We start from the raw sequence: 16,266 nt of genomic DNA, 5'->3' as shown, positions 1-16,266 counted from the left end.
CCCTCCCTGAGTCTCAGAGTGCATAAAGGGGCTAGCAGATCAGACCACCACGATAACCTTCTGTCACACCAACAATGTTGAGCTGAAGTCAACCATAGATCTCCAATCCAGCTCTCCCTATTTACAAGGAAACTGAGGTCTAGAACGGGCTTCTCCTCCCAGGTCACAAAATTATTTTAAGCCAGAACCAGAGCACTAACTCCCCCCTCCCCCCAAGTTTTGAATATGCACATCCAAAGTACTGCAACCTATTTATACAAGGGTCCCCAATGCCTGGGCCATGGACCGGTACTGGTCCATGGCCTATTAGGAACCAGACCGCACAGCAGGAGGTGAGCGGCGGGTGAGCGAGTGAAGCTTCATCTGTATTTACAGCCGCTCCCCATCGCTCGCATTACTGCCTGAGCTCCACCTCCTGTCAGCATTATGGTGAGTTGTATAATTATTTCATTATATATTACAGTGTAATAATAATAGAAACAAAGTGCACAATAAATGTAATGTGCTCAAATCATCCCAAAACAATCCCCCACCTCCCCGGTCCACGGAAAAATTGTCTTCTGAGAAACCAGTCCCTGGTAACAAAAAGGTTGGGGACCACTGTATTTATAGATAAAACCAGCATTTCCCAATCTTCAGACATTCACCTGAATGATTTTGCCACACTATATATTATCTCTACTATTATTCACTTTATATTCTCTTTGAATATACTCCTTTCTCATACATTAACTTAGCTTCATTCTAAGCAACAATATCCATTCAGTCATGAATGAGATGTGTCTTTTTTCCTAACACATCAAAATAAATATGTATCTACTGAAATTACAATGTTTGTCTCTGAACTATTCCTCAGAAAAGTAAACCATCCTTTGCCATATGTGGAAATATCTCCCACACGTGTTCCAAGGAATTCTAATCTTTATCATGTTAATAGGTATTAGTGAGGAAAGAGTGCAAGATCAATAAACCTAGGGGATGCTAACTAAAATGAAGTTAAAGAGGTTTGAATTTTTTTAATGGTTAGACACCTCAGGAACTAAAGAGGGAATATAGTGCAGTATTTCCAAAATTTATCTGACCATGAAATCCTTTTTTCTAGGCAGAATCAGTATTGAAAACATGTTCTGAGCTGTATTAATTTTCAAAAGGCACCAGTTTTTCTTTTTGAGCCCATAAATTACAAAAATAGATATTGTATATAATAATTTACCTTGTATCCCTATTAGAACACTTAGAATATTTTTATGGTTGGAAAAAAGAATGGGTAGAAAATCGATATTTCCTCTTGTCATTTTCAAAACGTCATTCTCTTGGGTAAAGGAAACTCACCTTGTTTATAATGAAACCGTGCAATAATATTGGCACTCTAAAAACGTATAAATCACTTCTAATAAGTCATCCAAATCTCCTACATTATTGATTGTAGTTGATAACACACAGGCTTGTTTTTGTTGCCTTGGGGACTTCTAAGTGGAACTTCAAGAGTGACAGGTCCATAACATCACACTGGTCTGCGGATGTGACCATGGGAAAATGTGTAACAATGGGAAAATGTGTAACAGATTTACCACCTAGGCATTTTTTTTTTCTCTCTCTCTCCTGGTCCTTCCCTTCCCTTCCTTCTTCCTTTCTCTCTTTCCCACACTCCCCCTTTTCAAATACTTTGATATAAAAAACTAAAAAGTATTTTTCATCCTTAGGCATTTTTAAGTATTTTTGTTATCATGGGGAAAACATCCCGTAGCTACTAAACTAGTGCTTTAAAGCCAAAGTGTACAAATATTTCTTTTCTTGCATTTTCAAATAAAATTAAGAACTAGGACTCAAGACAAAGAAAATGCTGCAATACCTTATCTTCAGTATTCCTGTTAATGAAATTAAGCAGTCCATTAGTAAGGAAGAATGCTAATGTGTTAAGAACAAGATATTCCTTCATCCAACCATGCACCAAGTCACAGATCATGTTGAGTATATTACTCTTAAATACTTACTTTTTTCCCAACAACAAAATCTCAATATATTCTTCCTCTACACCTTACAGAGGTTATCAAGTTATCAAGTAAATTTTTATTCTGTAAAATGCTTTTTATGTTCTCATTCAAAAATATTTATTAACTAGAAAGTTGTGTTCTTCTAAGGTTCCTCACCAAACACTGGAGGCCAGGAAAACATTCAGAAAAATGAGTCAGCTCTTGCAAGTGTCCACATTAAACACTAATGCACTGCAACAGAATCATCCTGAATAAGCTGAATTCTCTTGAATATCTAAGGCAGCTACAAACAGACTAAAGACTGTGTTTTCTCCTCTCTCTGGTTCTAGAGTCAATTGTGCACTGCACTGTATTCATAATAAAGAAATAGTGTTTCACTCTTTCAGTAAGGGAGATAAACAAGAGTTCAACTTGTATAAATATAATTTAAAATGTGTCTCCTACCTTATATGAGTGAGAATTATTAAAATACACAAGCATCAAGAACAAAAGATAAAATAGAGATAATATATAAATGTTTGATCCTTTAGGGAAATATTCCCCAAAGGGCTGTGTTATTATAGCAAACTTCTAAGCCACAGGTTTCAAATGATTCAATTGTCCAAATATTCATTTTCGTGTATGTTTAAACATCACAAAGTATCTACTAAATAAAGTTAGGTTTTAATTATTGTAATTCATCTATTTTTTAAAATCATTTACTCCCTACTTGGCTCCCAAAATTCTATTTAAAGTAATGGTAGATTTAGCTGGTTCATAGAGTTGAAAACTTAAATGTCACAGTTGGACCCAAATACAATCTGTTCCTGCCTCTTCAGTTTGTGTCCAGCTGCTCTCTGAATTGCAAATGTGGGTATTTTGCAGAAAGGCATGTATGATAATGTTAGATACATTCCAGACATTCTTGAAGTACTGTTTTTATAGGTGAATATGCTTTGCAGGACCCTCTGTCCTAGGTGAGATTTTTTTCTAGTTACATATTTAGCGATCATGATCTCTCTCCTGCTATATCCCTTTCATATTCTGTTGGCAAAAAGTTCGCCCTCCAAAGCAAAAATCCCGGATGAAAGATCTTCAGAGCCCTTCCATAATCACCTAGGCAAGGAGGACCTCATCAACATATCTTCAAAGTTTACAAAAACACCTTGTATTAGGGTCTCTTGGAGTCAATTCTACACACAGCATATGCTAGGTCAAGCATGGCAAATAAGTTTCCATCTCTTGTGCCATCACTAGTAGATTGTGGTGAGCCCTTGAAGGAAGGAATGGTGCTGTCGATTAGAAATGTCTATAATGAGAATAGAAAGACAAAAAGGGGTAGGTGATGTATCTCCCATTCCCCCCATTTGCATCTGAGTTTATGCTAATCTTTCTTGCCTATGCCCATTCCTACCCCATCTCCCATAAAAGAGATGCAGATTTTCTGACTGACTTTACATCCCCACAGAGCAGCAGGTGCAATAATGCCACTTCCCTTGTTGGTTTACCATAGGCTTATCTAAGATAAATATAAAGCGTTTAGCATAATCCCTGGCACAATGTTTATACTCCATCCATGTTTTTTTCATGTTATTCACTCTACTCTCCACTTTATCCATTCATAGGTTCAGCTTAAGCAGGAAAACTGACTTTGGTTGGGTGCTTGTGAACAGAAGAAGACAGAGTATAAGGAAGTATTTGATCATTTAAACTTCACAGAAGCTATTATAAATACCCTTGGTAGTTGCAGAAGTGGTAAACTACTCCACATAAAATAGAAAATTAAAATAAGTGCCTATAAGCTCCAATCAGAAATACTGTGAAGAATTTTCTACTTCCTGCTTTTTGGACCCGCTTCCTGGGCACCCAGGGATGGGTGGTGGGTAGCTGCACTAAGTATACCATCATTGCTCAGAGAAGTTTTACCTCTATCCTTTATTGAAATGTGGCGGCTTTGCCCTTTTGTGCTTTAAGGGTTGGGGTGAAGTGTTAAGGAGTGGGCCCCTGGTCAGCACTGGGGAGGAAGAGATGCTGTAATTCAGTGGTCAGCAGCACACACTCTCCGCCACAGCACTTATGAGCTCTGGGACCTTGGGAAAATTACATAACTTCCCTCGGGGTCCTTATTGGTACCATAGGGAAAATAATTCACTAAAAGCACTTTGCACATTGCCTGGCACCATGGTTAGTGCTTACTAAATGTTAGCTATTGAGGTTGTTGATTTACTGAGAAATGGAAAGAAAGGGGGAAAGAGAAGAAGGGAAGCTCTGCTTGGCATTGCTCTCTCAATCCTTTTAGACCAGTGGCCTGCTGGATTCCTGGGCTTGTTGATTCAGGGCTCAGGGACAGCTATCCTAAGAAGGGCGGGAGGCAGTTTTGCAGAGCAGAGAGAAGTTGTATAAGAAGGAAGCTCCCAAGAGAGAGCCTTAATTTGAATTATAGGAAAGCTTTTATCATTATTATGGATGGAAGTGGGGGAAAAAGACATTAGCATTTGCCCAAGCTTAAAATGCCACTACAATTAACACATTAGTTCAGGGATCATAGGATTGATACTGGCTTTGCAAGACAAATGATTTCCTCAAACTCCTAAAAACAAAAAGAGTGTCCCACTAATCACTACAGAGCAATGTAGGGATCACCTGGACAGAACTGAACACTTTCTAATAAATAGAGCTTTTATAAAGCAGCAGAGATCTCAGGCATCTTTCTGTAAAAGTGAATGCTTGGGCAGATGTGTAAAACAGTAGAACCAATCCTCCAACCCTCCTGCACAAATCTCATCTCAGAAAAATACAGGAAAAAATGTCAACTGCAAAAGCACATTTTGTCAATATCCAAAGAGAGAAAACTAACCCTTTAAAAACAGCAAGGGAGGCACACAGCCCGGCCCGCGAGCTGAGGTGTCAGCACAGCCATTTCTCACGAGGCACTCTGATCTGAAGTGCCAGGTATGAGGCCTCTGCATGAAGCACCCTGTGAACAAGTGAAACTAGACGAAGCACAAAGAAAAAGGAAAAAAAAGGCAAGCTACAAACCCTTTGAAAAAAACGCCTCTGCATCTCTAGCTCTTGCAGAGGTTGGCGTCTTTAGTGGAGTATCCTACTGCAGGGGGACCTTCAAGATGCCGGAGGCGTAACACGTAGAGATCACCTTCTTCCCTACAAATACATCAAAAATACATCTATATCTGGAAAAACTCCTACAGAACACCTACTGAAAGCTGGCAGAAGACCTCAGACTTCCCAAAAGGCAAGAAAATCCCCACGTACCTGGCTGTGTGGCTGACAGGGTCTTGGTGCTCCGGCTTGGTGTCAGGCCCGAGCCTCTGAGGTGGGAGAGCCGAGTTCAGAACACTGGACCAGCAGATACCTCCTGGCACCATGTAATATCAATCAGCGAGAGCTCTCCCAGAGATCTCCGTCTCAATACTAAGACCCAGCTCCACCCAATGGCCAGCAAGCTCCAGTGCTGGACACCTCATGCCAAACAACTAGCAAGACAGGAACACAACACCACCCATTAGCAGAGAAGCTGCCTAAAATCATACTAAGTTCACAGACACCCTAAAACACACCGCCGGACACGGTCCTTCCCAGTAGAAAAACAACTTCCAGCCCCACTCCCAAGAACACAGACACCAGGCCCCTCCACCAGAAAGCCTGCACTACTCACTGAACCAACCTCACACACTGGGGGCAGATACGAAAAATAATGGGAGCTACAAACCTGCAGCCTCAGAAAAGGAGACCCCAAACACAGTAAGTTAAACAAAATGAGAAGACACAGAAATATGCAGCAGATGGAGGAGCAAGGTAAAAACCTACCAGACCAAACAGATGAAGAAAAAAATAGGCAGTCTACCTGAAAAAGAATTCAGAGTAATGATAGTAGAGATGATCCAAAATCTTGGAAATAGAATGGAAAAAATACAAGACACGTTTAACAAAGATGTAGAAGAACTAAAGAGCAAACAATGATGAACACAATAAATGAAATTAAAAATACTCTAGAAGGAATGAATAGCAGAATACCTGAGGCAGAAGAACGGATAAATGACCTGCAAGATTAAATAGTGGAACTAACTACCACAGAGCAGAATAAAGAAAAAAGAATGAAAAGACTTGAGGATGGTCTCAGAGACCTCTGGGACAACATTAAACACACCAACATTCAAATTATAGGTGTCCCAGAAGAAGAAGAGAAAAAGAAAGGGTCTGAGAAAATATTTGAAGAGATTATAGTTGAAAACTTCCCTAACATGGGAAAGGAAATAGTCAATCAAATTGAGGAAGCGAAGAGAGTCCCATACAGGATAAATCCAAGAAGAAACACACCAAGATACATATTAACAAACTATCAAAATTTAAATACAAAGAAAAAATATTAAAGGCAGCAAGGGAAAAGCAACAAATAACATACAAGGGAATCCCCATAAGATTATCAGCTGATCTTTCAGCAGAAACTCTGCAAGCCAAAAGGGAATGGAAGGACATATTTAGAGTGATGAAAGGGAAAAACCTACAACCAAGATTACTCTACCCAGCAAGGATCTCATTCTGATACGATGGAGAAACTAAAACCTTTACAGACAATCAGAAGTTAAGAGAATTCAGCACCACCAAACCAGCTTTAAAACAAATGCTAAAGGAACTTCTCTAGGCAGGAAACACAAGAGAAGGAAAAGACCTACAATAACAAACCCAAAACAATTAAGAAAATGGTCATAGGAACATACATATCAATAATTACTTTAAATGTAAATGGATTAAACGCTCCAACCAAAAGACATAGACTGGCTGAAGGGATACAAAAACAAGACACATACAAATGTTGTCTACAAGAGACCCACTTCAGACCTAGGGACACATACAGACTGAAAGTGAGGGCATGGAAAAAGATTTTCCATGCAAATGGAAATCAAAAGAAAGCTGGAGTAGCAATTCTCATATCAGACAAAATAGTCTTTAAAATAAAGACTATAACAAGAAACAAAGAAGGACAATACATAATGATAAAGGATCAATCCAAGAGGAAGATATAACAATTTATATCAAGGGTAAACATTTATGCACCCAACATAGGAGCACTTCAGTACATAAGGCAAATCCTAACAGCCATAAAGGGGGAAATCGACAGTAACATAATCATAGTAGGGGACTTTAGCACCCCACTGTCACCAACGGACAGATCATCCAAAATGAAAATAAATAAGGAAATACAAGCTTTTTTTTTTTTTTTCCTGCGTTACGCAGGCCTCTCACTGCTGTGGCCTCTCCCGTTGCGGAGCGCAGGCTCCGGACATGCAGGCTCAGTGGCCATGGCTCATGGGCCCAGCCGCTCCGCGGCATGTGGGATCTTCCCAGACTGGGGCATGAACCCATGTCCCCTGCATCAGCAGGTGGACTCTCAACCACTGCGTCACCAGGGAAGCCCAGGAAACACAAGCTTTAAATGACACATTAGACAAGATGGATTTAACTGATATTTACAGGACATTCCATTCAAAACCAACAGAATACACTTTCTTCTCAAGTGGTCATGGAACATTCTTCAGCGCAGATCATATCTGGGGCAGATCATATCTTGGGTCACAAATCAAGCCTTGGTAAATTTAAGAAGATTGAAATCGTATCAAGTATCTTTTCTGACCACAATGCTATGAGACTAGATATCAATTACAGGAAAAAGTCTGTAAAAAATACAAACACATGGAGGCTAAACAATACACTACTAAATAGCCAAGAGATCACTAAAGAAATCAAAGAGGAAATCAAAAAATACCTAGAAACAAATGACAATGAAAACACGGCAACCAAAACCTATGGGATGCAGCAAAAGCAGTTCTAAGAGGGAAGTTTACAGCAATACAATCCTACCTCAAGAAACAAGAAACATCTCAAATAAACAACTAACCTTACACCTAAAGCAATTAGAGAAAGAAGAACAAAAAAACCTCAAAGTTAGCAGAAGGAAAGAAATCATAAAGATCACATCAGAAATAAATGAAAAAGAAATGAAGGAAACAATAGCAAAGATCAGTAAAAGTAAAATCTGGTTCTTTGAGAAGATAAACAAAATTGATAAACCATTAGCCAGACTCATCAAGAAGAAAAGGGAGAAGACTCAAATCGACAGAATTGGAAATGAAAAAGAAGTGACAACTGACACTACAGAAATACAAAGGATCATGAGAGATTACTATAAGCAGCTATATGCCAATAAAATGGACAACCTGGAAGAAATGGACAAATTCTTAGAAAAGCACGACCTTCTGAGACTGAATCAGGAAGAAATAGAAAATATAAACAGACCAATCACAAGCACTTAAATTGAAACTCTGATTAAAAATCTTCTAGCAAACAAAAGCCCAGGATCAGATGGATTCACAGGTGATTTCTATCAACCATTTAGAGAAGAGCTAACGCCTATCCTTCTGAAACTCTTCCAAAAAAATTGCAGAGGAAGGAACATGCCCAAACTCATTCTACGAGGCCACTATCATCCTGATGCCAAAACCAAAGATGTCAAAAAAAAAGAAAACTACAGGCCCATATCACTGACGAACACAGATGTAAAACTCCTCAACAAAATACTAGCAAACAAAATCCAACAGCACATTAAAAGGATCATACACCATGATCAAGTGGGGTTTATCCCAGGAATGCAAGGATTCTTCAATATATGCAAATCAATCAATGTGACAAACCATATTAACAAACTGAAGGAGAAAAACCATGATCATTTCAATAGATGCAGAAAAAGCTTTTGACAAAATTCAACACCCACTTATGATAAAAAGAAATTAGACACAGACGGAATTTACCTCAACATCATAAAGGCCATATATGACAAACCCACAGCCAACATCATTTTCAGTGGGGAAAAACTGAAACCATGTCCTCTAAGATCAGGAAAAAGACAAGGTTGCCCACTCCCACCACTATTATTCAAGATAGTTTTGGAAGTTTTAGCCACAGCAATCAGAGAAGAAAAAGAAATAAAAGGAATCCAAGTCAGAAAAGAAGAAGTAAAACTATCACTGTTTGCAGATGACACGATACTATACATAGAGAATCCTAAAGATGCTACCAGAAAACTACTAGAGCTAATCAATGAATTTGGTAAAGTAGCTGGTACAAAATTAATGCACAGAAATCTCTTGCATTCCTATATACTAACGACGAAAAATCTGAAAGAGAAATTAAGGAAACATGCCCACTTACCACTGCAACAAAAAGAATAAAATACCTAGGAATAAACCTACCTAAGGAGACAAAACACCTGTATGCAGAAAACTATAAGACAATGATGAAAGAAATTAAAGACGATACAAACAGATGGAGAGATATACCATGTTCTTGGATTGGAAGAATCAACATCGTGAAAATGACTATACTAACCAAAGCAAGCTATGGATTCAATGCAATCCTTATCAAACTACCAATGGCATTTTTTACAGATCTAGAACAAAAAAATTCACAATTTGTATGGAAACACAAAAGACCCCTAATAGCCCAAGCAATCTTGAGAAAGAAAAACGGATCTGGAGGAATCAGGCTCCTGAACTTCAGACTATACTACAAAGCTACAGTAATCAAGACAGTATGATAATGGCACAGAAACAGAGATCAATGGAACAGGATAGAAAGCCCAGAGATAAACCCTTGTACATATGGTCACCTTACCTTTGAGAAAGGAGGCAAGAATATACAATGGAGAAAAGACAGCCTCTTCAATAAGTGGTGCTGGGAAAACTGGACAGCTACATGTAAAAGAATGAAATTAGAGCACTCCCTAACACCATACACAAAAATAAACTCAAAATGGATTAAAGACCTAAATGTAAGACCAGACACTGTAAAACTCTTAGTGGAAAACAGGCAGAACACTCTATGACATAAATCACAGCAACATCCTATTTGACCCACCTCCTAGAGAAAGGGAAATAGAAACAAATATGAACAAATGGGACCTAATGAAACTTAAAAGCTTTTGCACAGCAAAGGTAACCATAAACAAGACAAAAAGACAACCCTCAGAATGGGAGCAAATATTTGCAAATGAAGCAACTGACAAAGGATTAATCTCCAAAATATACAAGCAGCTCATGCAGCTCAATATCAAAAATACAAACAACCCATTCCAAAAATGGGCAGAAGACCTAAATAGACATTTCTCCAAAGAAGATATACAGATTGCCAACAAACACATGAAAGGATGCTCAACATCACTAATCATTAGAGAAATGCAAATCAGAACTACAATGAGGTATCACCTCACACTGGTCAGAATGGCCATCATCAAAAAAATCTACAAACAATAAATGCTGGAAGGGTGTGGAGAAAAGGGAACCCTCCTGCACTGTTGGTGGGAATGTAAATTGATACAGCCACTATGGAGAACGGTTTGGAGGTTCCTTAAAAAACTACAAATAGAACTACCATATGACCCAGCAATCCCACTATGGGCATATACCCTGAGAAAACCATAATTCAAAAAGAGACATGTACCACAATGTTCATTGCAGCACTATTTACAATAGTCAGGACATGGAAGCAACCTAAGTGTCCATTGACAGATGAATGGATAAAGAAGATGTGGCACATATATACAAGGAATATTATTCAGCCATAAAAAGAAATGAAATTGAACTATTTGTAGATGAGTGGACATAGAGTCTGTCATACAGAGTGAAGTAAGTCAGGAAGAGAAAAACAAATACCATATGCTAACACATATTTATGGAATCTAAAAAAAAAAAAAGGTTCTGATGAACCTAGGGACAGGACAGGAATAAAGACGCAGACGTAGAGAATGGACTTGTGGACACAGGACGGGGGAAGGGTAAGCTGGGACGAAGTGAGAGAGTAGCATTGACATATATACACTACCAAATGTAAAATAGATAGCTAGTGGGAAGCAGCTGCATGGCACAGGGAGAGCAGCTCGGTGCTTTGTGACCACCTAGAGGGGTGGGATAGGGAGGGTGGCAGGGAGACGCAAGAGGGAGGGGATATAGGAATATATGTATACATATAGCTGATTCACTTTGTTATACAGCAGAAACTAACACAACGTTGTAAAGCAATTATATTCCAATAAAGATGTTAAAAAAAATATAGCAAGAGAAAATCTTTAATAAATAGAATGTACTGAATTTTTTTAAATGTATTTTTTAATCTTTCCTAACGCCAGTCCTTGGCAAGCGTTAAAATATTTGACTTGGGGTTTAAAGCTGACTGGTCTGTCATCTGGGCCAAAAAGAGAGACCTTTGGACTTGCTTTGATAATCACGGACTTACGAACACTTCATAAAATGGGCACTTCTAGCACCACACCTTCAAGTCCAAGTGACTGTGCAACATATAAGAACCTAAAGGAGTCTAAACAGGATCTCCAAAATTATGTGAGTCCAGGCAAAACCTCACCTAGAGGATGGCCTCTTCCTCAAGAGGAAGACATATTTTATTTCTATTCCTTTGTGGCATTTTTTTTTAATGTTCAATTTGGAAAACAAAATTTTAAATGGGATGCAAGCCAGGAAAAGGAAAACAAAACTAAATAATACTTTTTCTTTTGACAGTTTGTTTGGCTATAAGAAAAAGTTTAATCCATAGGTAGAACACTCAGTAAGAAGTGACTGCTATGAAAGCTTAAATTCAATTTATATAGTTTAGAGTGAATTACACTTCAGACAATTTAGACTGTCAGCGGATCTTTTAAAATCCCTGCAGCATTAGTGTAATAGGATCAGAGATGAAGACAAATCATTAACACAACAGGACAGTTTTGAGAAGTGTATGCTGTTCTTTCAGCTACTAAAATTTCACAAAATTTTTACTTCTTAGCAACTGACAATTTTACACTAATTCGCGATTGAGAGAAAAAGAATTCGTATTCAATTCTCAGTGCTCACATTCAATATCTTCAAAATGTACTTGCTTTTTCAACTTAAGTGTCCATCGATAGATGAACAGATAAAAGATGTGCGATATATATATGTATATATATATACACACACACACAAAATGGAATATTACTCAGCAATAACAAAAATGAAATATTGCCATTTGTGACAATCAAAATGGATCTAGAGGGTATTACGCTAAATGAAATAAATCAGAATGAAAGAAAGAGAAAGGCAAAGTATGATCTTGTTTATATATGGAATCTAAAAAGCAAAACAAACAAACAAAACAAACACAGACTCAGAGAGAGAGAGAACAAATGGATGGTTGCCAGAGGGGACGGGAGTGGTGGGGAGAAATAGGTGAAGAGGATTATGAAATACAAACCTCCAGTTAGAAAACAAATAAGCCACAGGATGTAATATACAGCATAAGGAATATGGTCAATAATATTGTAATAACTCTGTATGGAGACAGACGGTTAATATGTCTGTCATCATTTCATAATGTATGCAAATGTCAAATCACTGTTGTATACCTGAAACTAACATAAAATTGTATGTCAACTATACTTCAATTTTCAAAAATGTACTTGCTTTTCTTCTGTTACATTAAATGAATGAATCTTACTGCAGAAATGTCTTAGGCAAATTTTATAGCTCTTTTAATATATAATCTATTATTTCATAGGAAGATACACAAAACAACTTGACATCAGAAAGTCATATTAAAAAAATTGCTGCTGGGCTTGCCTGGTGGTGCAGTGGTTAAGAATTTGCCTGCCAATGCAGAGGACATGGGTTCGAACCCTGGTCCAGGAAGATCCCGCATGCTGCGGAGCTACCGAGCCTGTGCTCTACAACGCACGAGCCACAACTACTGAGCCCACGAGCCACAACTACTGAAGCCCATGCACCTAGAGCCCGTGCTCCACAAGACAAGTCACTGCAATGAGAAGCCCACGCACCACAACGAAGAGTAGCCCCCGCTCACCATAACTAGAGAAAGCCCGCATGCAGCAACGAAGACCCAATGCAGCCATAAATAAACAAATAAATTTATTTTTAAAATTGCTGTTTATACAATCAAATCTCATTTCTTGTTAGATCAAGCACTGTAGCTTTTTGTTTTCCTATAAAACGAACAGCCTTATTCGTTGAATGTGACTTTCATACCTTTAGGCCTTCTTAAACTACAGCAAAGTTTTAATTATACTTTTAGTTTCCTTTGTGACCAATACTTACTAACCTGAAATGCAAGGAGCAGGCCAGGCCTGAGACTAATTTTGGCTTGAACTTCAACAGACAGTGAAGTTGGTATTATCCTCAGAAAGCAATCCTGCTTCATTTCTCCTCCCACCTCGCCCTCCCCAGTTAAGAGCTTTGAACCTCTGTTTCAGGAGTTCACAGTCAAGTAGCAGATTCTCTCTGGTCATAGCTTCCTCTTTTCAAACTTTGATGATTTCCTTTACTTCAATGCACCTCACTCGGATTATTCAGCTCCTAATTTCTTTAAGATCTGTTGTCTGAATTCTCAGAAACCTTCTCTGTTCTAGATATTGGCCGGTAGGACGCGCACCTGTCTTCTCTGAGGCATCAGACAGAGTGGATGTGAAGCTCTGAGCCAGAATATGCTTAAAGCTTCCTGTACTTGGAATGGAAGATAACCTGTTGTTACCTAGAGAGCCATTTTGGAGGGAAACAAACAATACCCTGGTTAGAAGATACAACCTCTTCAGAATGGCCATTCCTGCTCTCAAATCTAAATGAAGGCTGTCCTTTCTTTTCTTTCATAGCATTGATCCCAAGTTGTAAATATCGAAGTGTGTGTGCTTATTTGAATGTCTGTTTTCCTTTCTGGACAGTAAGCTTTCCCCCATTACACAGCAAGCTGTGTGAGGGCAGGAACTGTTTATTTTGTTCAAAGGATGCAGTCAGAGGTTAACCCAGCCTTTTACACAAGTACTTGTTGAATGGATGAATGAATGGCAGATTGAAAGGAAGAAATGTCTGTGGCTGGTCAATTCAAGCACAATGAGTACACCAGGTAAAGTACCTTGCTCAGGGAAGAATGAAAACATGTTTTTCCATGTTCTGGGTCAACTGGAGAGATCTGTGTCTGAGGATGCATGCAGGGATGTGTTCATTGGTGGGATGAGGGCAGCAACTTCTGTGTATGTCTCTTTAGGTTGGATGCGTATCTATATGCATATAGGTACTGGAAGTGAAGAGACTGCTGTGAGACCAGATGCAGAGTGAAATGTGTATGGATGACAAAGGTCAAGAGGGTAAGTTCTAAACACTCACTCTACTCTAGATGTGCCACGCATTGTGCTAGGGCACTAGCAGTAACACGAACCCGCGTCCCCTGCATCGGCCGGCGGACTCTCAACCACTGCGCCATCAGGGAAGCCCCCTATATTACTTTGAAAGAACTTATTTTTGCCTGGGCCTAGCCCCAAATATCAAAAGACTGGTTGTGTATATAATCACAAAAAGAGAATTAAGGTACTAATTCAGATAATTTAGGCAATCTCCTTCCCTTCCCTTGATGAAAAGGAAAGAATTACTTTCAAAGAGATGATTTTTTTTTTTTTTTTTTTTTTTGCGGTACGCAGGCCTCTCACTGTCATGGCCTCTCCCATTGAGGAGCACAGGCTCCGGACGTGCAGGCTCAGCGGCCATGGCTCACGGGCCCAGCCGCTCCACGGCATGTGGGATCTTCCCGAACCGGGGCACGAACCCACGTCCCCTACATCGGCAGGCGGACTCTCAACCACTGGGCCACCAGGGAAGCCCCTAAAGAGATGATTTTTATTGCCTACTTATATTGATTAACTTTATTAGATAATTTCTCAAGGGTATATACCTAATATTGACTGTAATCACAGTCTAGCTATTGAGGTGATATTAGTGAATATTACCCAGACACAGAATTCATCTGGTTTTCTTCCAAAATAAGTTTCCAATTTTTAAATTTTGAGATGTTTATAAGAAGAATTGAAGCACATTTATTTGGGAGAAATGAATGCAAACCCGCCTGGAAGCAGGGAGCCAATGTGGGGACCTTGCAGAGGGGAGGAGGACCAGGAGGGGAACATTTCCAGTAAAAAATGGAAAGAAAAAGAACAAGCATCTTTGTGAGGAAAGAAGCTGTTCTTCGACAGGCATAAGGACTCAGCTTGTCCTACCAGATACTATCTATAGCTATGGGGTCCCTTGACCCGGCATCAGCTTATCCAGGGTACCACTGGGACCCTGTCCTGCAAAAACTGCTACTGCCGGGCTTCCCTGGTGGCGCAGTGGTTGAGAGTCCGCCGGCCGATGCAGGGGACACGGGTTCGTGCCCCGGTCTGGGAAGATCCCACATGCCGTGGAGCGGCTGGGCCCGTGAGCCATGGCCGCTGAGCCTGCGCGTCCGGAGCCTGTGCTCTGCAACGGGAGAGGCCACGACAATGAGAGGCCCGCGTACCACAAAAAAAAAAAAAAAAAAAAAAAAAAAAAAGTAATATATACTCAACTTATTATTATGCCCTCTAAACATTTTATGCACAACAACTAATCATATAATCATTAGAAATAAACTTGGGCAACATAACTGTACGTAATAATAGTAACTATTGTTTTTAATATGTGCCAGATATTTTGTTTGTATGGATTACTATATTACTTAAACTGCAAAGGAACCAACTTAGTAAAAACTCCTTTTTGGGCTTCCCTGGTGGCGCAGTGGTTGAGAGTCCGCCTGCCAATGCAGGGGACACGAGTTCGTGCCCCGGTCTGGGAAGATCCCACATGCCGCGGAGCGGCTGGGCCCGTGAGCCATGGCCGCTGAGCCTGCGCATCCGGAGCCTGTGCTCCGCAACGGGAGAGGCCACAACAGTGAGAAGCCCACGTACAGCTTAAAAAAAAAAAAACAAAAAAAACTCCTTTTTGCTAAGGCTTAGGCAACTTAACTTACCTACTATGACCTTGAAGCCAGACTTTCTTTATCCCAAGGCCAATGATATTGAGGGGGAGAAAAAGAACACAAAGAGTCATATGGCTGGAGTTCCAGTTTGGGCTAAGAAATATAGAGGTTAGGGATAGAGGTTTGGGGATCAGACAGACCTAGATTAAAATCTTTGCCATTTATCACTACTGTGATCTGTAATTTACTCAACCTCTCTGTGCTGTGTGGGGTTATTATTCGCAAGCAATAGAAACTGAGTATGGTCAAATTAAGCAGGAAAATAATTTATTGGAAAACAATCAGTCACACGAGGAGTCAACAGGACGGCTGGCAGCAGCAAACTCAGTCAAGGTCACGCCTAACCAAGATGGTAAGGATGCCTCAACCAGCAGCCACTTACACTGTGGGACCCTTCACACCACCATCCCCA

Source organism: Orcinus orca, chromosome 3 (assembly GCF_937001465.1).
Source record: "Orcinus orca chromosome 3, mOrcOrc1.1, whole genome shotgun sequence".
Taxonomy (NCBI): Eukaryota; Metazoa; Chordata; class Mammalia; order Artiodactyla; family Delphinidae; genus Orcinus; species Orcinus orca.
Note: the sequence above shows the minus strand (reverse complement) of the source record.